General features: G+C 36.8%; 1 protein-coding gene across 15 annotated transcripts in view; it reads left to right on the top strand.

Annotated features, from left to right (window-relative positions):
- DLGAP1 (DLG associated protein 1) overlaps positions 1-27,549 on the top strand; it is a 365,353-nt gene that overhangs the window by 65,974 nt on the left and 271,830 nt on the right. For 13 of the 15 annotated variants that reach the window (XM_015855353.3, XM_085539647.1, XM_085539648.1 and 10 more), the window contains one exon: positions 8,876-9,025. The exons of 1 other annotated variant lie outside the window; for it this stretch is intronic. The gene's annotated coding sequence lies outside the window, so the exon portion shown is untranslated. Of the gene's footprint in view, positions 1-8,875; positions 9,026-27,549 lie in introns of those variants that run through there. One more of the 15 variants, XM_085539649.1, reaches the window with a different exon arrangement.

Raw genomic sequence — 27,549 nt, 5'->3', positions numbered from 1 at the left:
GAGAAGAAACAATGGATTGAGCACAGTGAGGCAGAAAATGGTGAATTTCAGCAGCAGTAATGGTGACAGCAAATTGTGTTTGCTGGTGTAGATTTTTACAAGCACAGCACGCAGTCTCTTGTTCTGGCAAAAATGCATAGATAATGGTGATGACTATACTGAAAAAACAGTGTTTTGTAGTTGAGAATTTGTTCTATCAAAGAGTGTTATTGTGCTCTTCGTATCTGTTGTAATTTCTATGGAAATAAATGGGAGGCATTACTTTCAGTGCAACCTACATAGATTTTTTTTTAGAGGAAATAAGCACTGGAGTATGAGAATTTGTCCTCCTTTTGATCACCATTTAGAAAAGATCTTCACTCTTGAAAAACCTAGCATAGACTAAGTAAAACATCTCAAATTTATTCTGAACATTCTCAACTTTGCTAGCGATTTGATGCTTGAAACTATTTTAGCCAAACTATTATATTTTTCTGTGTCACTGCTTCTTAACCCATTCATTGTATGTTTTGCCTTTGTCGATTTTCAAAAACAGCACTTGAGTTGACAATACATTATCAAAATTATCATTTATTTCATTGTTATGTGTCTGCTAATACTGTTATAAAGAGGATTTCCAAGAAAACGATGTGAAACAATTAAACTACTCTTTCTTTCTGCCAAGCGAAGTTGGGAAGATTCTGTATGGGTACATGACTACATGTGAAAACTTTCTCTTCCAGTTGGAAAAGAGATATATAGCTTAGAAATCTATCTTAATTAGGCCAAATAATTGTAATTCACTGATAATATTTGTAATTCAGGTCTGTTTCTATCTTTGAAGAAAATGTCACCTTGCTGACAGTAACTAAATCACTCAAGTTCTTTCATCTTCCTGTTGGCTTTTCAGCTCCCTCTTCTGTTTCATTCATTATTTCATACGTTGAAACATCTTTAACTGAACATTTTTCGGTTCTGTGGTGCATAGGTATCAGAGGTTTCTCTCCTAAGGGCTTCTAGAAGTTGACAAGAAACAAATTCATATATATTGCGCCCCAGTGGCGCAAGTGGTAGGAATGCCACGTTGCAACACTGGAGGCCCTGGGTTCGAATTTCCCCTGTGGCGCAAGTGGTAAAAGTGCTGCTCTGCTACACAGAGGCCTGAATCCCGGGGGGTTGGACTCAATGATCTCTAAGGTCCCTTCCAACCCACACGAGACTATGATACTATGATAATATGGTATTATAAAGATCTGTCTACACATGAAATTTTATATGATGCTCCAACATTCTCTTAAAAATTTTGAAGAGGCCTTCCCACTAAGGCATTGCATTTTCCAATTGTAAAACTTTCTATACAGCAGATTGAGGAGAGTCATTCTTCCGTAACTTAGCAGTGTTCAACCCAAGATATTCACTGCAGTAAGAGAATGATGAGTAATTACTTGCTATTATCTGCTGTGAGCAACTAGGAGAGCTGGGGTGAAAATATATTGGCTATACCCCTCTATCTGTTAGAAGAACTAACAGATAGTTCACAGGGTAAATTCTATGCAACAGTAAAAAAAATGGAAACACAATCCATCCCAGTTAGCTACAGTTGGCTTGTTAGGAAAATGCAGTGTTCTAGATCTTTGCTTGTTGAAGGGAAACAGTGAGTTGCCTCCTACCTGAAACAGGTTATAAATTTTTCATATTCATATTTATACAATATCTTCTATAATTCTAGTGACTAGTGAGAATTTCAAGCATATTGAGATGAAAAATATGAATGTGTGATTTTTTGTTTTATATTTTGTTATGCAAAATAATACGCAAAATAAAAAGAGATCTAGAACCAGCTCATACTAGTTTTAGAACAATGTAGACACAGTTTACTGTATGCATCAATATGGATTAGGGGAGGAGCTTTGCAGTGGAGGACCTGAGTGTTCTGTTGGGTAACAGATTGACTGTAAGAGAGCAGCATGCCCTTGTGGACAAGAAGACCAATGGAATCCTGGGTGTATTAAAAAGAGTGTGGCCAGCAGGTCAAGAGAGGAGATCTTCCCTCTCTACTCTGCACTGCTGAGGCCACATCTGTAGTGCAGTGTCCAGTTCTGGACTTCCCAGTTTGATAAAGAAATGGATCTCCTAGAACATGTCCAGTAGAGGGCAACAGAGATTATTAGGGCCTGGAGCATCTTCTGTATGAGAAAATGTTGATTTTGTGAATCATACTAAGCTGATATTGCAGCACTTGTGGACTTGTTACTGACTTCAAAATAGATCCTTCATATTTGCATTATGAAAAGGGGACCATACAACAAGACAGAATGAAAAACAGAATGTGTGAGAGAAAGGAAGGAAGAATATTATCCCAAATTCACATATAACTTTTTAAAAAATCACATTTCATCAAAAAGATAGTTCTGCTAAGCAATATGGAGATTACGTATTTCCTTACTAAATGCTAACTTAATCTAAATGCCATCAGACTCTACATTCTTTATTTAATGTTTGCACAAATTCTCTAAATTGTACCAGAAAGCTCCATAAAAAAAGGAGGTTTTCAGGCCGTCCATCCACTAGAGTTCTTTGACTGAAGTGAGAGACTTGGTGTTAGGCGTTAGGACAGATTTCCAGTATTCTCTCTATCAAAACACTTCATAGGCAGTACCGTAGTTGCATGTGATTTTAAAGGAGATCAAAATAGAGAATTTTTAATATTTATTAAAGATTGACTAAGCCTAAGGAGCTTCTCTGTGGTTAGAGACTTCTGCAATCTTTTTGTTTTGCTTTTAAAATGAGATTGACATATTTTAGTTAGAAGAGAACCCAAAGCTGTCAAAGCTAGGGGATTGAAAACTAAAGCTAAAGCTAAAGGTCCATCAGTCTGTACAAGTCTTGCCCCTTATCTACTTGTATCTATCCTGAAACTTGGGTCACTATGAATGTTAGGCTTTCATCTCATTTTGTAGTTCAGTTTGTGAGTTTTTGATTTGTTGGTATTTTTTCTAAAATATGGTTCAGTGTATTGAAATGATTTAAATATATTGTGGGACTTAATAAGATAGTAACATCCATTTTCTCCATGTGGGAGTGTGAATTAATGGTTAAAGACAATGAGCCACAATTCCCTAGTTCTATTCTGGGCTCTATGCTGACTCACTGCATAATTTTACAGAAGTCATTTAAATTCAGGTGAAACGGGCCCCTGTGAAGCTGATGAGATAATATCTGTTTCAATCTTTCATACTCTGTGGATTTTTTCTACACAGCTTTGCCCTTCAGTCATCAATGTAAATTTATTAGTATGTTAATATGTTGTTGCATAGCACCCTTGTAAAGTTTGTTTAATTAAATGGCTTTTTATATTTTTATATTTTTATATTATTTATTCAATGGTGATTTTGTTTTGGTTTTATTTAGTGGTGTTTTTTATTCCCTAACAGAAACAGACAGAAAAAAATATAAATTGTATATAAAATATATATTTTTATATTTTTTTCTAAAATTTTACTCTCCTACATCCAGGTAAACTAAACTTTCAAAACCTATAGGCACCCATAGTTAATTGCCCTTTAGTAGAGTTGATACCTGGACCCTTGCTCTGATCTCTTGAAAACTAAAACTGTTCTTAGTGATACTTGAATTTCAAATAATACCACTGAAAAGCTTGCTCTCTACTGTAAGGAGTACCCTTGTCATTTCTGTGTGAAAAATTAAGACGTCATTACTTTTTCATATATAGATGGAGTGAAAATCAAAACACTGATCAGGTCTGCCAAGTGAATTTGTCTTTCAAGAAGCTATAAAATCATAGAATCATCTGAGTTGGAAGGGACGCTTGAAGGCCATCTAGTCCAACTCCCCTGCAATGAGCAGGGACACCTACAGCTACATCAGGTTGCCTGGAGCTTGATCCAGGCTGACCTTGAATATCTTCAAGGACAGGGCATCCACTGCCTCTTTGGCACTGTTCCAGTGCTTCACCATCCTTCACAGTGAAGCTTAACGCAGGACAAAGAATTATTTTCCTTCCATTTCCTTACTGGAATTGTACCCTGTATTTCTGTGTTCAACTGTTCTGCTTGTTATCTGTGGGATTTTTTTTCAGCAAATATTATACTTGCTCAAGTTAGCATTCAAAATTCAGAGTTGGAGGTGTTCACAATTCATGTATGTCCAATATCTTGGAAGTTACTCTAGTCTTTTTGACAGAAATGTTGGGTGGCCTACAAGTTCTTCACATCCATATAGTTCTTCCACTCTTACACTCCACAGCTGACTGAGGAGGTTACGAAATTATGGCTCAGAGTGACTTCACACGAATACACATACCAGTAGTGTGAATGGCAGTACCAAGTGGTGGTGATTCATTCCCTCAGCTCCAAAATTGCCAGCATTCAGAAGAAAAGGATTATTTTTAAATAAAGAAATGCTTTATCAAACAGAGAGTACGCACATTATAGAGTAATTAATCAGAAAAGTTATTCTGAAAGTAGATTTAACTGCAGGATTTCTTGTAGAGGCAAACTAGAATTACAGTAGGAAACTATTGAGGACTGAAAGTTGTAGATAGAATTGCATATTTTAAGGGCTCCTCAAATTACACCTGAGGAAAGGTTTACTCTGGGAATGCTAATGAAACAGTTCCTGTTTGTGTGATTCAGTGTTTTCTTTGGATAATATCTCTCCAGTAAGGTAATTGCAGTTGGCTGCGAAGCAGGAAGGCAACTAGTTTAATTTGCTCTGTTTTCCACTTCAGTACCACCTCAGGCTGTTTCTTGGCTTCCCTTATGAGATTTAGCAAAGTCAGCCTCATTATTAGTGATAAGGGAGACCTCAAAGGAAAACACAAGATGTGGCAGGTAACTACATTGGTGACTTTTGGCTGTTAGTAGGTAGCCTTTTGGAATCATTGCTGATCTGTGGGTAAGCTGGGAATTAAACACTTTATAGTACTAGAACAGCTTTTGTCTTTCTGAAACATAAAAGCTGAGCTGCTATTCTCTTATGGCCACTGCAAAGCAACTCCAGTGATTTGGAACTCCCTGGCTCAGCTTCACTTTTGTTTTGTTGTTTTTTTAATTATTTTTAAGTGTCTGAAGCAGATAAAATTCATACCTTTTCTCCTGGTGATTACATTGTCTTCAGCTGAACCATAGTCGTTTTGCATAGACTCAAATGATAGGTTGAAAGGGACTTCCGGACCACAAGGCCAACTTCAGTGCTATATGTGATAGATCACAGCTGTGTGCCATCAACTTCTGAACTGCTCCAAAAGAGGAGCTCTGTAGCTCATTCCAGCCTCTACTGAAATGAAGGAAGGAAGTACTTTCAGTTGCTCTGTCCCAGCTGAACAAACCTTACTTTTTTTTTTTACTTTGTTACTTCCCCTTACCCCAAATAAGTTATAGTTTGATACTACTTCCAGGCAAATGAATTAATATGTAGGCATTACGGCTTTGGTGACCTATAGAAGTTTTAGGGAGTCCAGATAGTTGCTGTTTATCTCCGCAGAGATTTTCCAAGGTCCAGAGTATTAGTGGAGCCAGCTAAGAATTGGGTTTAGTGGAAACCTGGTATCAGTGGACCTTCACTTAAGTCTTCACCGTCCAGTGTGGGAGTGGCAATGATGATTTACTAGAAAACAGTTCTTTATTCTGATAAGAATTGCAGTAGAATAAGGATGTGCAGACATAGCAGAAATTCTGAAACTAATTCTTGGAAACACAGATGCCTTCAAAGTGCAGCTAAAATTTTAGAAATGAATGCTTGGAAATGACACCCTAAAACTCATTAGTATTTAACACAGCTTGTGACACTGCAGATTTTGATATGTTTTTGGTAGTTAATGAAAGGCATGAGAATATGCAATTTCAAGTAGTCTTTACAGTGCACACGTCTATGTTAAACTGGAGATTTAATCATAAAAATGTCTTAACCTACCTACAAGCTTGATAATATATATGCAGCTAGAATTAAAAGTATGTTTTAATGATTTCAACACCAAATTTTCACTTTTCTGATTTCCTGACATTACTACACTCTTTTACCTCTGAAGTGCCTCATTCAGAATATCTGTCTGTTCAAAATGTGTTCCAGCTTTTCACTCACATTACTGAGGTTAAGGACTACTTCTCCATTTTGTGTTCCCTCCCTTCTGTTGTTACGGAACAATGCTTGCTATGTATTCTGCTGATTGGGAGATATCCATACATTTCAGTAATCTTACTGTAATCTGCTCCACTTATGTGGACTCACCAACTAGGTGGAGTCTGAAAGGAGTTAAGTGCTGAGGAATTCCTTCTGAAATCAACTGCTGTGCAACCACACTGTTAAATCTGTTATTCATCTCCTTATTTTTAGTGAGTCTCCTTCCTGAGCGTGTTCAGTATATTCCTCCTCCATAAATAATGATTGACTGAATTAACTTACTGCATATGGGAGAGAGAGATGGGAACACCTTCCCAACCTTCCTGATGGGGCCCTTTATACCTCTTTAAATATGCAGAAAGGAAACTAGCTTTAGTCATCTGAAAACACACTTATGCCCAGTTGTATAAAGGGAAAAACAGCCTAAAACTATCTCAGTTCTTGCAGGAGCTGAGTTAGCTGACAACTAGTGCACATTAATTGTTACCCACCTTACAGGATTAACTAGTAATTTGGTTTGACGTTCATGGTGACGTTCTTTCCCATAGTAAGAGAGAGAAAAAAGAAGTGAAATTTCATTTGCTTTGCTCAAGTTTTATTCTTGATGTTTTCAAATCAATTTTGTTGTTAATCTTCTGGACAATTTGATGTCTGGATGCAGGTAGGCAGAAAGCTAAAATGTTACTGTCGCTCCATTTCTTTCACCATGGAAGTCATTTAGCACTTCTTTCAAAAAGTGCATTTGTGAATACTACTGGTTTGCTCTATTATCTACTAAAAAAATCCAGTTCTTTAACACTGCTAACATTAAACATTTGATGAGAACACATGGGCCTTAGTGCTGTTCAGATACCCTTCTACTGGGAAACCAAAGTGTACGCTTTGCTGCTTCCTATGAAAATGTTTTGGTGTCGAGGACAGGGACACTTATGTTTTTGTGAGACCACTTTAATACTTTTTGTTTTTTTATAATATGTTTTGTGTGTTGTTGTTTTGGTTTTGTTTTTTTTTTTAAATTATCAGATTTATTCATGAAAAAAAAAAATCATGCCCGGAATGTCCAGACACAGTAATACTAGTAATACTGATCCTCTATGTGAAGTCCACTGATGTTAGAAGACAGTGGGGATCTGCTGAGAGATGGATTCTCTCAGCCATTCATTTCATAATGGATGTTATGTGGAGATAAACAGCTGAGAGACAATGAACCTCCATTCCTTTGTTTTTGTTTTTGTTTTTGTTTTTGTTTTTGTTTTTGTTTGTTTTTGTTTTGAATAAAGGGGTGGAAGAGAAACAGTTTTCTCGTGCCACAGAAAAGCTTTTTCGTTTTTCTTTTCATGAAAAGCTGATATTTCTAACAACCACAGCTAAGTTTCCCCTTTTTCTGGGGCAGAGAGGAGAATTAGAAAAATCTCCACATCAGAGGCTCCCTCTCATATTCTCAAATGAACACAAATTTGTTCTGTTTTCCCCAATCTCTTATAAGGATGTTTTATTAACTTCCCATTCAGAAATATGTTATTCCCCACTTATTTCTTCTTTCCTCTCTTCCATTATTCCAGTGACTATAAACAGTTCCTATAAATTTGACAAGAATATTAAATAATTAAGTTGCACATTTGTTCTAATGAATGTTGATTATGACAACAGAAGAGCAAAGAAAAATAACATGAAGCCAATCGATTATTGAAATGCAAGTGAAGGAAATGTATTCAGTGTTTATCCACTGTTGCTGTTGAGGATATAATATTAGATAGAGGCTATGAAGTTTTTGTTGTTGTATCACTTTAAACAAGCAATTATCACAAAAACAACTATTTTAATATGCAACTTCGGTTAACCAAATGTTTTGCAGTACCTGATGGCTTTAGAAAGTGGAGTGGCTGATGAGTCATAGTTACCTATTTCCCTTTTATTTTCAGTTCCAATCATGTCCTGTTTTGCTGTGTGCATTGAAATTGGCATAGTGGCCCCTTCACTGATTTCATCCAATTCTTTTACTGTTCAACAACTTAATTGTTCCATTTCTTTCAGAAAATTTTATAGAGTGACAGGTTATGCAAGTATTAATTGTGAGTCCAAAGACCAGTGTCTTCTCACTTTACTCTGATATCCCAAGGATTGTTCATAAAACTTAAGGGTTTTCTTTATGACTGTATATGTCTTCTCCAATCTTTAAAATCATTCTTTCTTATCAGTACTTTGTTTAAATAAAGGTGCTTTTGTAGCAAGTTGCTTGTTGCAAAAGGCTTGCATTGGGGATGTTTGACCAGGTGTGTTTCCAAAGAAATTTGGGGAATTTTTAGAAACCTAAAAACCACATTCAGCATATTCTGCTTCTTTCATGACCTTCTCTCTTCCAATACCACCAGCCAAGGTGGGTGGATCCCCATATTCTGGCAGCTGTCTGCTCTAGTGTGGTCCTGGAAATCTGTGATCATCTCTGTGGCCCCATAAACAGAACCGATTGTTGTTTGGCAGTATGCTCCTGAAAATGACATGCGTAGTAGAACCACTTACTCAAGGATGACAGATTCTTGTTTCAATGAATGAATGAACAATTTGTATGATTTATTTTCGCCCACTTTGATGAGTATTCTGGAATATATTCATTCCTTTTAGAGAAATAGTTTCAGATTACATATATATATATATATAGTTTAAAATGAGATTTCATCAATCAGATCTTTCTCCTCTTCAACTAACTTTATATTTATTTGTGTTATTTGTTTTGTTTTGTTTTTCTCCTTTGCAGCCAAAGTTCATAAAACATCACGAGGGTCATATTGTTCAGGATTTCAAAGAGCCATCATTTACCTTTGTGGATACAAGTAAACAGACAATGGTGTCCCGACCATCTGCTCAAGCTGCTTGAGAACGATCTTCTGTGCAAATGGCATGAAAGGTAATTTAACCTCCGAAGATGCCCACAGAGCTTCAGTTCTGTTTACCATTGTCTCTTTGCCAGTCTAAAAATAAATCATGCTGAACAAAAACAAACAAAAAACAAACAACAACAACAACAACAAAAAAAAAAAAACTCTTTTTCCAATTTAAAGAGCAGATAATCAGAGGAGTTAATTTCAGCTAATTTCAGCTAACAGGGGGCTGTTTTTTTCTAAGTAGCAGAGAGCTTTTCTGGGATAAATGGTAACTGTCTTATAATTGTCTTTGTTTGCAGTAGGAGGCTGTTGTCTTTCAGAGTACAAAATAGGGTATAGTCATAGAGTGGTATTCAGTGCTTGGTGATGCACACTTTTGACATTTCAAATGCAATTCTGCCTTGACTCCTTTGTTACTTTACTTTGCCTGTCCATTTTTTTTTCCATTAGAAATGCACCTTTGCTACTATATTATATATATATTTTTTAATAAATGGACATATTCTTATCTATCTTTTTATTAAACAGCTAAGAATTTGAAAAAGAGATTCCTTTCTAAATCAAAATAGAAACTTCACTTTTAACCTCTATTATCTTCTGCAATCTACTGTGCTAATTTCTTCAGTTCCAGCCACTACAAATAAAGCAATTTCTATCTCCTTCATGCTCCCTTACTCTTTATGTTTCATTCTTCCCACATCAATGTAGGTCAAACTAGTCCAAATTTTGAGAATATCCTTTTACTGAGGTCCAGGGTCAGACCAGACGTTGCAGAGTGTGTTCTCTGGGAAGCTGTAGCAGTGCAGACATGATATTCTTTTTTGACAGGAAAAACAGAAAATGTATTTTCCTGTGTTTTGAGGGAACATATGAATTATAGCAGCAGAAGTGTTCAACAAATGAACTTCTGTTGAAGTGTCAATGGAGATAGCATGTGAGGGGAAAGAAGTTTTGTTGCTGAATTAGCTATATTGGTTTAGCTAACCTAACAAGGCATATTTTATTGCCATGAATGCACTCTGAACATAAAACAGAGGGAACAGGTTTTCACATTAAGATGTGAGAGAGTGCTTGTCTTTATGGTGGTGTATATTTTGCTCTAGTTTAATAACATACACCTGATTCATGTTTTTCTTGGATGTTTTCACTTTTTTTTTTTTTTTTTTTTTTTTTTTTAAGGAGAAGAGGTGGAACATGACAGATTTGAGAATGTTTTATATAGCTTTCAACAAGAAGCAATTTATAGCAGGTTGAAGTTATGTAACTTCTATCTCCACTTTTTCATGGCATGATTTAGATCTGGTGCTTTCACAATAATTCAAAGGAATATGCAGTCAGTCAATCTATCTTATCTATTTTAAGCATTTTCAAGTAACCATCGCTGTACTTTTTAGTTCTAAATCTGAATAAAAGTGTCAGTTTGCTATAAACATGCATTTTGCAAGATATCAGAAAGGAAAGGTCTTCATTTGTTTATGAAGAATTCATCAAATAAAGGGATTCCATAGCACTGTTAATTGTATAGGGTATACAGACAGCATTAATTTGTGCAGGTATATTGGTACAAATCACAAGTGTCATAAGGAGATGGGTTTAGTCTCTGCCATAAATAAATAATACCCCAGAGTTATTTGAAAGATAATAAATGACAACTATAGGACAAATTAATACAACAAAGTTTTTCATGAAGAAATATCTAGGATAATCTAGGAGGGCATCTAAAATTCATCTGGATGCCTTCAGAATGATGTTTGAATGTTATGAAATCATTCAAATAATTTTGTGATATTGTATAAATTAATCGTTTGGCTTTTAGAGTCAAGTGAATAATTCATGAACTTCTCATTTCATGAGCTGTAATTATGTGCTGTTGTCTGCCATGATCTCAAGCTGTGGCTGGCTTTCTCTTTGCAGTGAGTGCAAGCAGCTGTAGGCGTCTAAATATGTGCTAGGTGTTTAAATGCTAATGTGTAATCAGTGGACTATAGGTCTCTGTCATAGTTAAGCCAAAAGAATGATACAAAAAGCAAAACTCTCCTAGGTCCAAATCACTGATTCCACTGTATGCAGCAAGTACCATATGAAATGCTCTTGGGTATGTGAGACATCCACTTGGAACCAATGCATGTGACAGAGAGCCTGTGGGAGACCTACATCCTTCTGAAGTGACAGAGGAGGACAGCTGAAATGGGCCATATGTGGCAGACAGAAGTGTCTTACTTGCTTGTAGATGACAAACTTTGGGTGTGTTAATTTAAAAAGTGAACTCGATCGCATATAATTGTTAATTTATCATATTTTCTGCAAACAGCTGCACTTAAAGAATTAGAATATAAAAAGTTACCTGTGTTTTGTCTTGTTTGGGTACTGTGGTCCTTTGTAGGAATACATAACTATGATATTACCAAAGAAACTTCCAATCAGGAAGTTTCAGGTCTGAGAGTGTTAGGGACAGAACTGCTTATCTGACTTGCCTATTGCTTGTGATCAGGAGCAAGATCAACAAAGGCAGGCAAGGGCCCATGCAAGGGTGCCAGATACTCATCAGAACTGCTGATGTTACCAAATTGAGGGAATAAGTCAATATACTCAAGTGCAGGGCTGCTGTCCAAAAGGGACTAGACGGGAGGGAGGAGCGGACTGAGAGGAGCCTTGTGAAATTCAATAAGAGACAGAAGTGAAGTCCTGCACATGAGAAGGAGAAGCCCCTGGCAGCAAGACGGACTGCTGGTTTGCTGCCCTCAGAATAATTCTGCTGAAAAAGTCCTTACAGGTTATGGAGGACAACAAGGTGAACATAAGCCAGCAGTGTTTCCTGGCAGCACAGTAGGTTAGGTAGCAATCCTGGTCTGCATTATGAAATATGCAACAAGCATATCAAGAAAAGGTTTACATGTCTTCATAATGCACAGTGGCACACAGTCTTGCTCACCAAACCTCCATACCCCAGTACAGGAAAGAAATTAATAAACTGTAGCATGGTAAGCAGAGTGGCCATCAGGTTGGTAAGGACAGTAGCATTTTTCTGAGGAAGAGAGGTTGAGGAACATTGATGCATGCAGTCTGGAGGCAGGATGTCTTTGGGGGCACAATAAAGTAGTCCCTGATACCTGCAGAGAGGTTACAGAGCCACAGTGGTTCATGGTGAGAAGACAAGAGATAACGAATAAGAAATAATAGAATCAAAGCATGGCTTGGGTTGGAAGGGATCATCCAGCACCAAATCCCTGATGTGGGTAGAGTTGCCATTCACTAAATCAGGCTGCTCAGTGCTCCATCCAACCTGGTCTTGACCAGTGGGATATCTGCAGCTTCTCTGGACAACCTGTATTAGTACCTCACCAGTTTCTGAGTAAATAATTTTTTAACATCTAACCTAAAGTTCATCTCTTTTATTTTAAAATCATGCCTACTTATCCTATCGCTATCAGACCACAAAATTGGTCCCCTTCCTGCTTGTAAGCACCCTTCGAGTTCTGGTAGGTCACCATGAAGTCACCCTGGAACCTAATTCAAGCTAAACAAGCCAATTCCCTCAGTCTTTCCTCATAAGAGAGATGCTTCAGCCCTCTGAGCATCTTCATGACTCTCCTCTGGACCTTCTCCAACTGTTCCATGTCCTTCTTGTGATGGAGATCCCAGATGAAACCTTACGAAGGCAAAGTAGTGGGAACAATTACAAGAAGTTAAGACTGGCTATCAGAAGAATGCTTTTCACCCTTGCTTAGTGATGCATTAGGTTCCCCAAAGATGCTGTGCTATCACCCTTCTCTGAAGTGTTTAAGACCCAGCTGGAGCACGTGTTTAAGAACCCAAACAATGAAGTCTGATTTCGCAGCTGACTTTCCTTGGGGTAGGAACCTCAGACTAGAGAACACACAATTTCCCTTCCTACCTGAATTTTCCTGTAATCTCAAGATGTATTATTTCAGGATGTGAAGTGAGAAACTTCTTTCTTCAAGTCTGATTAGACTTAGAACAGTTTACCCTTAACTGTAGGTATAAGGACAAACCCTTTCCTTATGGCAAAAATGTCACCACAGAGTTGATTGCATTAACCCTATTGTAGTGCAAAATAATATATATTAAAAAAAAAAAAAAAAAAAAGCTGGAAATTAAAGTGATTTCTGAAACCTTGTTACAATCAGCATTAAAAAATTGTGGAACTCTACTGAAGGCACAGAAAAAATGCTGCAGGATTTAGGCTTTGGGTTTTTTATTATGCTTATTTCCTGTGAAAATTTGGGAATATTTTTGTATCTACATACCTCATAAATGAAACAAGGCAAGCACACTACTAGGGAGAATAAAATGTAAGTCTGACTTACAGCTAGAAATATAAATGTCTTCAAAATTAGAAAAGCCCATGAAAAAGAAAATTCATGTTGTTGATATTTTTTCTTTATTCTCTCCATCACAGAGAAGCAAATACTTTTCTGTATATTTAATAAACCACTGAAATAGATTTTCTTACCTGCTAATTAAAGCTGTACTTTATTTTTTAATCAACAGCATGTAATAAAGATAACCCCATGTATACTGGCAGCTATGCTTATGCAAAAATAAACACTTAATTTTGAAAAATTACAGATTTGAATAAGGTGAAAGTGAGCTGCTTTATGAAAGAAAATACACTGAATTACTATTCTTTTTGTCACTGGTATCAAATAGTAGGTAAAAATAAAAAGGAAAGTATAAAATAGCAATTTCACTAACTTGTGAAGAAAAGAAAGGCTGTTTAAGAATGGTTTAAAACAATACATAGAGACACTGTGTTAAAGTAACGTTTCAACTGAATCTATGATGCCCAGATAAGGTATTCTCTTCATCAGAACAGTATTGTGATTGTATATTTTTGCATTCCTAATTAAAGAATAGGTATTTGTAAAAAAATAACAATCATGTTGCTAATATTTGCATTCTCTCTTTGATCAGAAAATACATAATTACTGAAATGTTCTGAGTAGTTCTATTCTTCATGTGATAAGTACACAAAGTTTGTTGGCAAACCTTTGCTTTGTCTTCAGTGCTTATTTAATCATATGCAGTGGTTTCATGTATTTTATTTGTCACTGTTTTTTTTTTATTTGTTTCAGAAATGTAGATGATAAAATCAGAATTACAAACAATTTGTAGTCCATTTACATTAGTTTCAGCTAGGACAGGATTGTTTTCTTCAGTGTCTGGCGCCATGCTATGTTTTGGTTCTAGGAGAAAAACAGTGTTGCTAACACACCAGGGCATATAGTTGCTGCTAAACAGTGTTGTTTAGAGACTTTGGCAGCAAATGGCCCAAGGAGCTGGGATGAAACAGAACTGGGAAAGCTGACTTTAACTGTCCAAATGGATATTCCATACCTTATGACATCATGTGGAAGGAGTTTTGAAGGGAATGGGAGTTCATCTGGCTCTCTTCTGCTGCTTGGGATTCTTAAAATCTGAAGTGTTTAAAAATGGTCATACAGCTTCAAACAAACAAAAAAATCTGTGTAATCTGAGAATGCAGACCTGAGTCCTTTACAGTAGCTGAGGTAATGAGTTTAGATAAGACTGTCCTCTTAAGCCGTTTATATCCTGTAGATGTATGAAAACTACAGACAACACTTGGCAAATTGTTCTGTGGTATCCGTATACTGAGACAAGATTATCCCTTAAGGTTTTATTTTGTATTTTTTCAGTGAACAGTGTGCTGAGCACATCATTTGCTCACTTTCATGACTTTCCTACTTCTCATTCTCAGCATTTCTATACAGTGCTGCAGCAGGCAGGTGGGAAGAGAAAGAGGACCATTACTAAAATAAGGGGGAAAAAAGGTGCTGTTTGTGCACCATAAGTGTATAAATTGAATTCCTTATAACTTCTGTCCTCGGTGTAATGCACAATGATAGAAAATAACTTGAACTTTTTCTGATGACTAGATATTTTACTTTCCAGAGGAATTATCAGCATCAGAAGTGCTTATTATCATCTTTTCACATCAGCAGATACTATTTTGGCTACAAACTAATATACTGCGAATGTCTTGAACTTTGCAAAGTTCAGGCTGAATGCTTTGTTATCAGGGCCTGTAAGGTAGCTGAAAGTCATCTTCTATAAAACACTTTTTTCTGTTGGTTCTTAAAAGCATTTGTTAAATATAAATTGTGTAAATCATAGTGGACATGCTTAATTCCCAGGGGAACTGCGCAACATGAATTCCTTAATTTAAACTATGTCAATTTTTACTCTACTGAATTTTCTGTGGTTTTGCTTGTGATCTGCTTACTGAAGTATCAGCATGCTTAAACAACTTTGAAGGATAATATTGTGAAGTACTTCAGTTAACTCTGGTCCTGACTTTTTAAAAAGATCTTTTCACAAAATGAATTTATTTTTTTATTAATTCAGGACATAATTGTATGTTTTTGGATTAATAGCATTGTGGAGAATTCTAAAAAGAAATCTTGAGAAGACTAAGTCAATACATAAACTAAGTTATTTAGTAATGGAATGAGTTTTCTTCAACTACTTCAACTGTTACATACTTTAAATTTAATTGGTGAATGTCAGAAATGAGGGTTTTCTTTTCATGCAAAAGCATGCAGTGAATGTACAGGAGAAACTTGCTTCTTTTCTTCCAGTCATGTTATTTGCAGCATGGTAATTTATGTGAGACATTTTGGTAGTCTCCGTTGTATCTCTGGACTTTCAAGTGTAGCTAAAATAAAGTATGAAAAAAGAGAAAAGCAGTTTTAGTTCAGACAGATAAGGGTGCTGAAAACCCAGTTTCACAGATGAAAATGTGAACATGAAATATGTTTCTTTTCAGTTTTATTTTCTGGTAAAACCCAACCCCAGTAGATTTGAAATTCTCTCTGCAAACTGGAAAAAAAATGTCAGTTTTCCCACAGCTTTGTCACTGCAAGTTGAGATGGGAAGAAATAACACCAAAAAGTACAGTTATTCTACTTTTAGTAATCAATATCGGTATGATTTTTGCTGGCTAATGAGAAATGTTTTACCTGTGAAATCAAATACATAGTAGATTATTATTATTATTATTGTCCTTTCATTCTTCTTCTTCTTCTTTTTTTTTTTTTTTTTTTTTTTTCTGTATTCTGATAAAAGAATTAGGATATTTTTTGCTCCATCTTCATTAGTAGTTGCATTGTTAATATAACAGCGCCAGAAATTCGGAATCATTCTGCACTAGTCTTTTGAAATATTTTTGGCAACTCTGTGGCTTAATTCATGCCTGGACAAGACCCAAGGGAAGTTGCAGTACTTTTTTTGATGCTGACTCCCATTTCAGTGAGCTCATTCCCTTAATCAGCGCTGAACCTCTCGGCGTTCTTGAGAATATTGGGACTGTATAATAAGCATTGCCACTGCAGCCCAATTCAGTGCCTGTAGCTTTTTCTTAGAGCAAATAATGCAGTGGGAAAGCACTGAGAATACATAATGAAGTGCAGAGAACATATGTAAAATTAAAATCTAGACTACCTGTACTTCCTCTGCATTTTTCAGTCATCTTTACACTTATTCCTTCATGCTGTTACAAATTCATCTTAACAGTCTGAAGCTCAGCTTTGGAAATTAGCATTAATTATAATGAGGGGCCTCCAGACTATTCTTAATAATGTGCATACTTGTAACCCCTCCCTATGCACTGGAGTATACAAAAAAGCCTTCCTGCTCTTTCAGATTGCGCGTTATGCCGTTATAGAAAAATGAACTGCATTTGAGCATCTGTTGTGGTTAATTTCAGATGATTTCTACACATTTTCCTAGATGCTTTTAAAAATGTTGTAATGTAATATTCACTGGAAATTAGCAATGCTAACCAATTTGACCTCACAGAAGAAAAAACATCCAAAGCAAAATGTAGAAAGAGAAAATATAAAACGCCCAAATTGACCGTAAGAGCATAAATTGGTCCTACATAATTGTTATGGGAGGTTCTTATTGATCACATCCAACAAAATTATGGTCTTTTTCTTGGCCTGTGCAGATGCATATCATGCAGGCAGCCTGTTCTCAACAATAAGCAGCAGCAGACATGACTGACTACTGATTTCCTTTTGTACTTTCAGGAACAGGGTGTAAAACAGCTGTAAGGAATGGGAAATTCAGTCAGCTTGTCATAAAACATCATTCCTCAGTTGAAGTTATTTTCTGCATTTATACAAGAAATAATTTCATATTTCTTGTATTACTGAGACTATAGAATTGCTTTTTGGTGGGTTATTTCAGTTGAATATTTCTGGCAAACTTCCCATAAGGCTGTCAGTTTCTAAATAGGTCTGATCTAAATCAAAGATATAGGAAAATCTTCCATAATCTTCCTGTCTAAACCAAGGAAATTTGGAGAAATAAAAGTTACATCAAAAGCTCCATCACTCTTTCCTCTAGAAATTTGTTCTTATATCAAAGATAAACAACTCCTCTTAATGTTTGTGCAAAACTCTGAACTCTGCTATCAAAATTTTCATATTGATTAATAGGCATCTTTTCCGACATGCAGAAAGGGAAGCTGTATGGAAATTAGAAGAATGTTATATACCACAAGTCTTCCAGATCAGTCTTCTTTTAACTGTCATTTTAAATGGACAGTAAGATGACAAAGGTGAGCCAAATTTGTGATTCTGGCACTCTGAGCAGCTGAATATCCACGAAATTGCATGTGACACCTTAGGGGAGCACTTCAGAGGTCTCCTCTGTGCTCTGCCTGTGACTACGTGCTTCCCAGCAGCTGTTCTCCAGTCTCGGGATCACAAAAATGACAAGGGCCATTTCATTGCTTCTGTTCTGTATTTCTTTGCTTTTCTTTGTGTGGTAGGAGTAATTACTAGTTATTGGGTAATTGAATGTAAGTTTCTTTTGTCACTTAAACAGTGTAAAGCAGCCTCTGTCATCCCAAGAAAGTACAGTGTATAGGTTGCTGTACGAGGAAGAATTATAAGGCGCTTTTTCCTTTTATGAACTGTAACAACCTAGGCCACTCCAGCTTTCTGAGTGAATGCCTCCTGAGTATTAAAAGTTCCCCTTTATTTGCTAATGGATAAGCTAAGTTATACAGAAACATGAATAGTGGAGAACCCAACAGTGTGCCCCTGTGGTACATGCATCTTGTCTTGCAGTGTGTCGTTTGCAAATATAAAATATGCCTTTTGATCATTCCTTATGCAAAAATAGAAAAAAAAATAGGATTTTTTTTTTTTTCTTCCAAGTCTCTTGCCTTAGCTTAACAAATCTAAATTCATAGTAATTATTTTTAAGCATGGCTGGGTATTCAATAGCTGATTTTCTTGCTAGGTGCCATCCACACTTGAATGTGATATCCCAAGAAAAATCTGATATTTTGTCATTCTGTCTGTAGTCCATTGATTTATTTTTTTCCCAATTGATTAAAAACAGCTCTGAGGCAAAATTCTACTGTAAAGGAATAGACTTGGCACAAAAACTTTGATTGAACGTGAGTATAAAGCTAAACAGCAGCTTGGAAGAAAATGTTTGTTCACCTTTATTATCTTGGTGAGTGATACCTCAGTGATAGCTGAGTGGTCAAATAAAATAAAAGCCTTCTAGGCTTATTCTTGCAAGTACTACTTCCATTTCCAGCAAAGACTCTTACTTATCTCTGTTTCCAAATGGTGCCAGAGGCTGGTCCAGCTGCTGATTGCACTGTACAATTCCTGTGAGGAACAGAGAGCTTGCTCTTCTACTTCAGCTGAATGTGTGCATGAACGCTAATGCTTCTAACTTCAAGAAAGCTCTTTGTGATTGACTATAGAGCATTGTATAATCTACATTAGATAGGCTTAATCTTCTCAGTACTGCCGTGTTCAGTATTGCATTGTTCTTTCCCAAGAAAAGAACTCATGTCTTAGTTTCTTTCGCCAATCTTTCCAGTTTGGTGGACACAATTTTGATTACAGTTTATATCTAATTAACCTCACTTTTCAGAATATTTTACCATAGGCATTTTTATTATATTTTTCTTCCTTAATTATCATGTCATTCTTTTGTAAACAGAAAAACACTTTTGAATCCATGTTTTCCATTTTCAACATTCTGCAAGATTTGAAGGTCTGTGAGGGGGAAATGCAACTTCTTTCCATCCATCCATCCATCCATCCATCCATCCATCCATCCATCCATCCATCCATCCATCCATCCATCCATCACAATTCTGTGATACTCTGCAAGTGGATCTTTCAGTTTAAGTATAATGTTAAAATTATATTCTTTCTATAAACTTTTAATTGAATCACATAAAATGAGTGGGGAAGAAGAGTTACCATTGACAGACTGTCAGGGAAGAGAAGGATATGAAGGAAGTAAAAGTCATAAATAAGGTGTGACGAGTGTAATTTATCAGGAGGCAAATTTTTCTAGAAGGACATACTCAATGCCAACATTCTTTGGTAATACAAAGGTATTAAAATGGTGGCCTCAGTTGTAAAGGTTCAGTGCATGAACTTTATCTTCAGAGGCAGGAAACATTCTTCAAGCAGTGGCTAGCATCTGAGCCAAGGAGGGATTTTTGCAATGCATGTCAAAGGTAATTTGTTTTGTGTCTGTGTTTTATGAGAAGCACAAGTTTGTAATAATATTTATCATCATTTTGGCAACTTCTTGGTGGTAATTCTATCATCTGCTTACTTGTTTTGGGAAGACCAGCTCGGTGAAGTAATAAATAAAATGGACAGTGCTGTGGCAAAGGCTAGCAAGATAATAGGAAGGTGTCTCTTTGAATTCCTTTCATATTGACAGTGCCTCATTTCCAATTTTGTGCAAATAATGTGAAAAAATTAGTAATGTCAGTCATGTTCCAAAGTGAAATGTTGCTGATAAACATATTAAAGTGCTGTAGAAGCCTGTATTTCTGTCAGGGTGGCATCTTCCTTACTTCATTATTCAGGCAGACTTAGCTCTTCTTCTGTAACTGTATTTATTTCACTTTTATAGAGTTTTCAAAATATAGCATTATTACTTTTCTATAACAAATTGATTGCTGTAAGGACAGTACTAGTGATTCTTAATTGCTGAACAGAACACTCTGGTGTGGAAGAAGAGCGTGAGCTTTTAAGGAATCTGTGATTATTTAGAGGGATAGCAGTAATAGTAGAAATTGTTAGACAGAAAACTGCACAAATTGAGTATTTTCTAATTTATTTCATTTTCTAGTTCAGCAGAATAGTAGTCATTTCTAGTGCATACTAATGAGTGAGGGGAGTAAGTCAGCCTTTTAAAAATATCACAGAATATATTCTTATTTACATCAGGTTTTTAACTGGTTTTCAGACTGGACATTATGAAAAAAATTCTTTACCACGAGTGAAGTCAGATACTGGCACGTGCATAATAATATCTTTTAATTTTTTATTATCCCTGTAGTAGTGAGGCAGTTGGGCTAAATTATCTTCAAAGGTCCTTTCCATCTGATCTACTCTACTCTATTCTCTCCTTTTCAACATACTATCACTACTGTAAATTAAGCATGTGCTACATCCCCTTAAACCACATGAGCCTTCTTAACACTGTCAGAGATCATATATTTATGTTGTAGACACAAGGAGAAACAGTTCCGCTTAATCAGGAGAGCAAGTGAATTAATCTCTCCAGTAACTCTTAACTATAAAAATTCCATAGAACTATGCCAAAACAGACATGTGTGTCAACTAATACACATTAGTTGGTGTCAGGACTGTCCCTCAATAGAGCTTAAACCTCCTGTCCTAAAAGTTGAATAATTTGAAAAAATTAATTTGGTAGCTCAGAAGTCTCCTATTGATCATTTGTCAGCCTGTCTAGCTAGAACTTACTCCTCATATGTAGACATATATTATCAAGAATTTATACTGCTAGACTGCTGGATTTTAATAAGGGTTTTAAAAAATAAAAAAGGTAATCTATTTAGTCAAAAGATTACTAACACGGTTGTAGTGAACACTTGATCAATGTTACTATACCAAAAGTGAATAAAATAGGTGAATAGCACTAGTGTAAAATTAACTGCCTCCAAGTGCAGACCAAGAAAGCATATGTAATATTTGCTCTAAAGTGAAATATATTACATAGGTTCTTGTATTGGAATATGATATAGAACCCATATTATTCTTTTGCAATCCATACTTCTTGGTTGTCTCTACAATTTAATTGTGGGGTTTTGTTGTTGTTTTTAATTTAAGAAGAGTAAAGAAACTCTCAAACTTGCAATTGCAATTCTGGACTCAGCAAGTTTGCTGATGACACAAAGTTGGGAGGATTGGCTGATACACCTGAAGGCTGTGCTGCCATTCAGCGAGACCTGGACAGGCTGGAGAGCTGGGCAGTAAGAAACCGGATGAGGTTTAACAAAAGCAAGTGTAGAGTCTTGCACCTGGGTAGAAATAATTGCATGCACCAGTACAGGCTGGGGGAAGACCTGCTGGAGAGGAGCTCTGCTGAGAGGGACCTGGGCGTCCTGGTGGACGACAGATTAACCATGAGCCAGCAATGTGCCCTTGTAGCCAAAAAAGCCAATGGCATACTGGGGTGTATTAAAAAGAGCGTGTCCAGCAGGTCGAAGGAGGTGATCCTCCCCCTCTACTCTGCCCTGGTGAGGCCTCATCTGGAATATTGCATCCAGTTCTGGGCTCCCCAGTACAAAAAAGACAGGGATCTCTTGGAAAGAGTCCAGCGGAGGGCCACTAAGACGGTGAAGGGCCTGGAGCATCTCCCCTATGAGGAGAGACTTAGGGAACTGGGTCTGTTTAGCCTTGAGAAAAGAAGGCTGAGAGGGGACTTGATCCAGGTTTATAAATACCTGAGGTGTGGGAGCCATAGTGGTGAGTCTGGTCTCTTTTCAGTAGTGCATGGGGATAGGACTAGGGGTAATGGGATGAAAGTACAGCATAGGAAGTTCCGCACGAATATGCGGATGAACTTCTTTATGGTAAGGGTGACGGAGCACTGGAACAGGCTGCCCAGGGAGGTGGTGGAGTCTCCTTCTCGGGAGATATTTAAGACCCGCCTGGACGCCTACCTGTGTGACGTGGTGTAGGGAGCCTGCTTTGGCAGGGGGGTTGGACTCGATGATCTCTAGAGGTCCCTTCCAACCCCTACAATTCTGTGATTCTGTGATTCTGTGAATATGTGGAATGATTTTAATACAGGACCAAGAAAGAAAAAATAAAAGTAAAAATAAAATAATGTGGACATTGAAGCTAGAGTAGCTAGCTTTACACCTGTCTCCTCACTGTCTACCCATCAAGTTCTCATATACATGCATTCAGTGTGTATTGCTCACTTAATCATCCACAACAGAGAAGTGATTTGGGAGGGATGTGATGGGCTTCACGCTTGCCCATGTATTCATGAGAACAGCAGAACTATCAAGGCTGGAAATTGTTTTGCTGCACCTGTCAGCAGCATACAGAGGACTGAGAGACAAGCTGTGGCTTGGTTCTCAGTGCGGCAGCAATGCTGATGTTCCTTGCCAACACAAGCTACATCCCTGGAATGAAGCCTCATGTGGAGCCATCAATAGGTGCTGGATAAGCACATTAGGTCTGAAAAGTACAATTATAGTGAGGCCAGTGTGGTGGGTCCTTGAGATGTATCCAAGTTGTATTAATGATGTCCTTATCAATAACTCAGCAAATAACATATTTAATTAAACGTTGTAGTATAACATCTCAACAACCTCTTGGAAAAGTTCCTGATCCTGCTTGTATCTATTTTGCCAAATCGGCCTCAGTAAATCCAAACAAACTGGTATGATTTCAGCATTCCCTGTCAGAAAACCAACCAAACCAAAGACAGAAGAAAAAATAAAAGTTGTTTTTAACCTGCAAATAGAAGACAACAGCACACCATGGATTGGCTAACTCATGGAATCATAGAATCATAGAATGGCATGGGTTGAAAAGGATCACAATGATCATCCAGTTTCAAATCCCCTGCTATGTGCAGGGTCACCTACCACCAGACCAGGCTGCCCAGAGCCACATCCAGCCTGGCCTTGATGCCAGGGAAAAAAAGGGAAAGCAGGAATGAAACTTAGCAGAGGGACATGATTATCTGCTATTCTGCACTCACTGCATAAAAGCACAGAAGCTGACATGATGGTGTCACGCAAATGTGAGTTAGACTGTGCTGGCAGAATATCTAGTTCCTAGGTGGGGATTCTCCCTTTCAGTGACTGTATTTTTGTTCTTTATTACAAGACTTATAAGGAAAAATAAGAATATGTGTTCTTTGTGTTAAGACATTTTATAACTTTTTGAGAGAAATTCAGGTATGAAGCAATTTGGGTTTGTTTGTTAAGTCTTAAAAAATGAAGTATTTTAACAGGTTTGTGCAGATACAAGAAACAGAAGTCAGTGAAGATACTGTATGTAGCATGTTCTTATTTTAACTTACAATTATTTTTAACAATTTTCTTCTATTACAGTCCTTGAACATAAGGTAATGATAGATAAATACATGACAGTGCAATGACAATCAAAGGTAGTATGTTGTGACTTTGGGTACGTGTTGAACATCTTCTTATGTTTAAAAATATGCATGTACCTGTTCTGATGCACCGACTTAGAGACTCAGAACTTTAAAATTAACTGTTCTTACTGTCTCCTACTTCCCAGGCTGATTTAGTAATAAAGGCAGAGTTTTAGCTCAGTGGTAAATGCTGAGGTTTAAATAACCCCTTTATATGCAATATTGGGCTAAAATTTGTATCTAAGCAGTATTAAGTACTTGCAAACTGGCTAATTATTAGTGCTGAAACAGCCACTTAATTAAACTGTGGTTGTAGAAGTGCCCTGATTATAAATTCTCTGGCTATAAACAGAGTTTGTATTTAAAAGTTGTTGGAAGATGCTTGTATAGCGTAATTACAAGGTCTAATATTTGTCCCCTTGATGGTCCTAATTCTCAAACTTGTCTCAAAACAAGCAAAGTTCTTTTATAAAGATTTAGATCTTTATAAGTCGGTAGAATAAAAATGTAACAATATCCTTTTCTTTCTGCCTTTAGGAAAATAAAACAAATATCATATATATTCTCCCTCCAAATCTTAGATTAGTTTCACCCAAGAGTCAGTCCCAAACATAAGGACATTCTGTAAGAGCATGGAGGAAACCCTTGATTTTCAGACTGTAGGAAGGTTAGAAACATTCCTGATGCCCATAAAAATAAAATATTTTTAAATGGGGTTACATAACTTGCTGCTAGTATAGAAATGTCTTGGCATACATGTTTAATGGATTCACCTGTGGTGATGCTTGAGGGCAACCTTCAGGCCTTAATGCTAAACTCTAATTAGTGTAGACAGGATCACAGCACTGGATTTCAAGGGAATGTAAGATAACCTGCAGACAAATTCTCACTGAAATAACGTGACAGGTCTTGACAGTATGCTCAAATCACTTACAAAAAATAGAAATGCATCAATTGACTCTAGTATTTTCTAAGAATTTGGCTACCAAAACATTTTGTACCCAATAGAGTAGCTGGACTTCTGGGTTAGTGCAGAAGTGGCACTGTAGCTGGAGGGTTTATGGTAATTCCATAAGCAGCAAAGTGTCTGCAAAGGAGAGATAAACAGCTAGTAATCCTTGTAATTCCCTACTGATAGCCTATCCATCTCTGCTATAAATTAGAAAGCCCAGAGATTAGGGGCTAGGCAGGGTGTAGCTCGCAGCATTAATCACAGTATTAGGACAGCAGTGTGTTTAGATTCTATGTCCAAAGGGCTGGTATTTCTCTCCAGGTTAAAGTGACATGATGTAGTTTGGAATACATATCGATCAAACTGCCAATGCAATGCAGAGATGGTTTTGCAGATGACGCTGTTATACACTTCGTAAAATTAAGCTGTCAACTCTGGACTTAGAAGTAATGCATTAATTTTCACTGTGAAAGTTGTAGATGTGGTTTTGTAAAATCTTCTGGTTTCCAAACTTAGTTATATTTTTAACGTGTTTAGCATTATTTAAATGGAATCAGGGTCAATTTATCCTCAAACTTCTCAGTACAGGGAGGAAATTGTGCAAATACCATTCTGGATCTCATGGAATCTGTATGGGGCTGTTATTGCTGCACTAGTAATGTACACACTGTTCATGTACAAATTTCTATTCAGATATAAGTTGTGAATGGGCACCTTGAAATATTTGTTGTCATCTATTAATCCTTAGAAGCACATGCCTGAATTAAAATACACTTCATGAAAACATTTCTTTGATAATAACATTTAATTGTAATGATGTCCAGAAGCTTTCATAGTAGTATGACATGCATTCCAAATCCTATATAACCTTTTTAGATTTACATTTTTTAAAGAAAGTGGATAGTCCTGTGCTTTTTGACTTATGATTTAAGTGTTCAGATTTCTGCTGTCTCATTTCAAAGTCCTTTTGAATAAATGGTACCCTGGGAGTGAAGTAACTCTGTGCATTATTGTCACTTCAGTCTTTGGTGGGGATCTAGTTCAATAAATTATTTTCTGAAACTGGCTTTTTCATTGTTTTCAAAATAATTTTTTCTTGTGCTTGCATGTATGGCAGTAAATTACAAGGCTTTTGAGACAGTGAAAGTGTTTCTGTCTATCTTTTTGCTTTAAGGTTTCCAAGGCAGTAAGGGTTCTTGTGTTGCAGTCATGAATAAGACAAAATAAGGAGTTTCTGGAGGAAGCAGCTCACTCACTGCATTATGAAAGATGTTCGCCTAGCAAATCTAGGAATATGCCTTAATGCACACTTATAAGCAAAAAGAATATTACAACTCAAAAAGGTAAAATTGTAGGGAAAAAATAAAATTGTGTTTGTAGTATTTTGAAAGGGTATGAATTGCTGTCTGATTGTTAAAGACTGATAGGAGCCAGGAGAGTGTGTTAGCAAAGGAAGCACATTTTATCGTCAATTTGGACTCAGCAGAAGCTATAGCAAATTTGGTGATTTGTGTAACTGCCAATACATCTCTGCAAGATGGCAGCATTAGACAGAAGACAGACTCAGAGAATACTGACTCAACAAAAACAAGAGAGATGTTCATGAAAAAGCAATTGGAGCAAATGCACCCTGTAGTATAAAGGTAAAGTTCAATTGGATACTATGGAGGTAAGTGATTGTGTTATTTAGGCCTGTGGATCTGAGGCATAAGCATTATATTCCACTAGCATTTCTGTAATAACATTGGAGGACTGTCTGGGCAAATGAATTTGTAGGTCCAGTATATTTCAAATCATTCAGCAGTACATAATGCTACTGCCACAGATTCCATGATGTCCTGAGTTCTGAGCACTTTGAAAAACTATACCAAAAGTCTTGTTCAGATCATCCTTAATATGAGAAATGCTGGTGTAGTGACTGATTACAAAGAGCCTGGTTGGTATTACTTGCTCTAATTTGGTATTGTATAGGAATTCTGTAGTTGAGAGGGAAAGCAGGTTTCCAGGGAAGTATTCAGCTGTTTTAGCCATAAAAATGTTCTTTTTTTTTCTTTTTTTTCTTTTTTTTTCCTGTAAACTGTTGTCCTATTCACTCTGCTTTATTTCCAAACTCCTAACAAAATAAAGGGCATTGTAGACAATAGGTCTTTGCCTGTGCAATTATCTTTCATTGGTTAGCTGTCCTGCAAACTGCAGGATCCTTGAAAAAATAATGTGTTGTCACATAGTTGTAAAGCGTATTATGCTGATCAACAGAGGGCACAGTGAGCTTATGGAAGAAACAGGGTGGTATCCCATATCTTTTCTGAATTTGATTTACTAACCTCTCTGAAGTTATTTAGGGAGTTTAAATTGTTTATCAATCTTAGTAGGTTTCATGTTTGGCTTTTGATATATTTTTGTTCCCTAATTTTGGACATTTTATTGTAGTATAGCAGTGATGGATATACACATTGCTTTATTATTGGTTCTCTTGCGTGTTACACACAGGTGTCTGCTTGAGGATTTATTTGGTAATAATTAAACAGTAATTTTCTTGCTCTTTACTACCAAAAAATATGTCTTAGTACCTGAACCTGAGTCAGCTTTCTCTTTTGCTTAGCCCTAAAAGAGTGGGAGAGTAACAAGAGGCTGATTAACCTTTCAGGAATGGAGTTACAAATGCTGATGGAGCAGATGCTTCTAATGTGAGATATGATGAGACATGACTTCTCTTGTGCAACATGGTCTCTGAGTTAACAAGTCTTCCCCAGACAGCCATGCTGCTTCCAGAGACTTCGGCCATTGTGTGTACAGTGGTCCTGTACTGTGCTATGTGGACTTCTTACTTACATTGCAGATAACTGCCCCAGTATCTGATAGAGGTACACCCTCAGTTCTGGTTATCATAGAATCACAGAATCACTGGGGTTGGAAAAGACCTCCTTGATCATCCAGTCCAACCATCCATCCTACCACCAAACGATGTCAGTCAGTACAGCATCTAGACATCTTGAACTCCTCCAGGGAAAGTACTCAACCACATCCCTGGGAAGTCTGTTGCCATGCCTTACCACTCTTTTTGGAGAATTTCTCCTAACATCTCCATATATCAAACTTGGTGCAACTTGAGGCCATTCCCTCTAGTTTTAT

This window comes from Coturnix japonica, chromosome 2 (genome assembly GCF_054131305.1).
Source record: "Coturnix japonica strain WE chromosome 2, WE-NBRP24, whole genome shotgun sequence".
In the NCBI taxonomy this organism is placed as follows: domain Eukaryota; kingdom Metazoa; phylum Chordata; class Aves; order Galliformes; family Phasianidae; genus Coturnix; species Coturnix japonica.
This window is presented reverse-complemented; position numbering and strand designations above follow the sequence as displayed.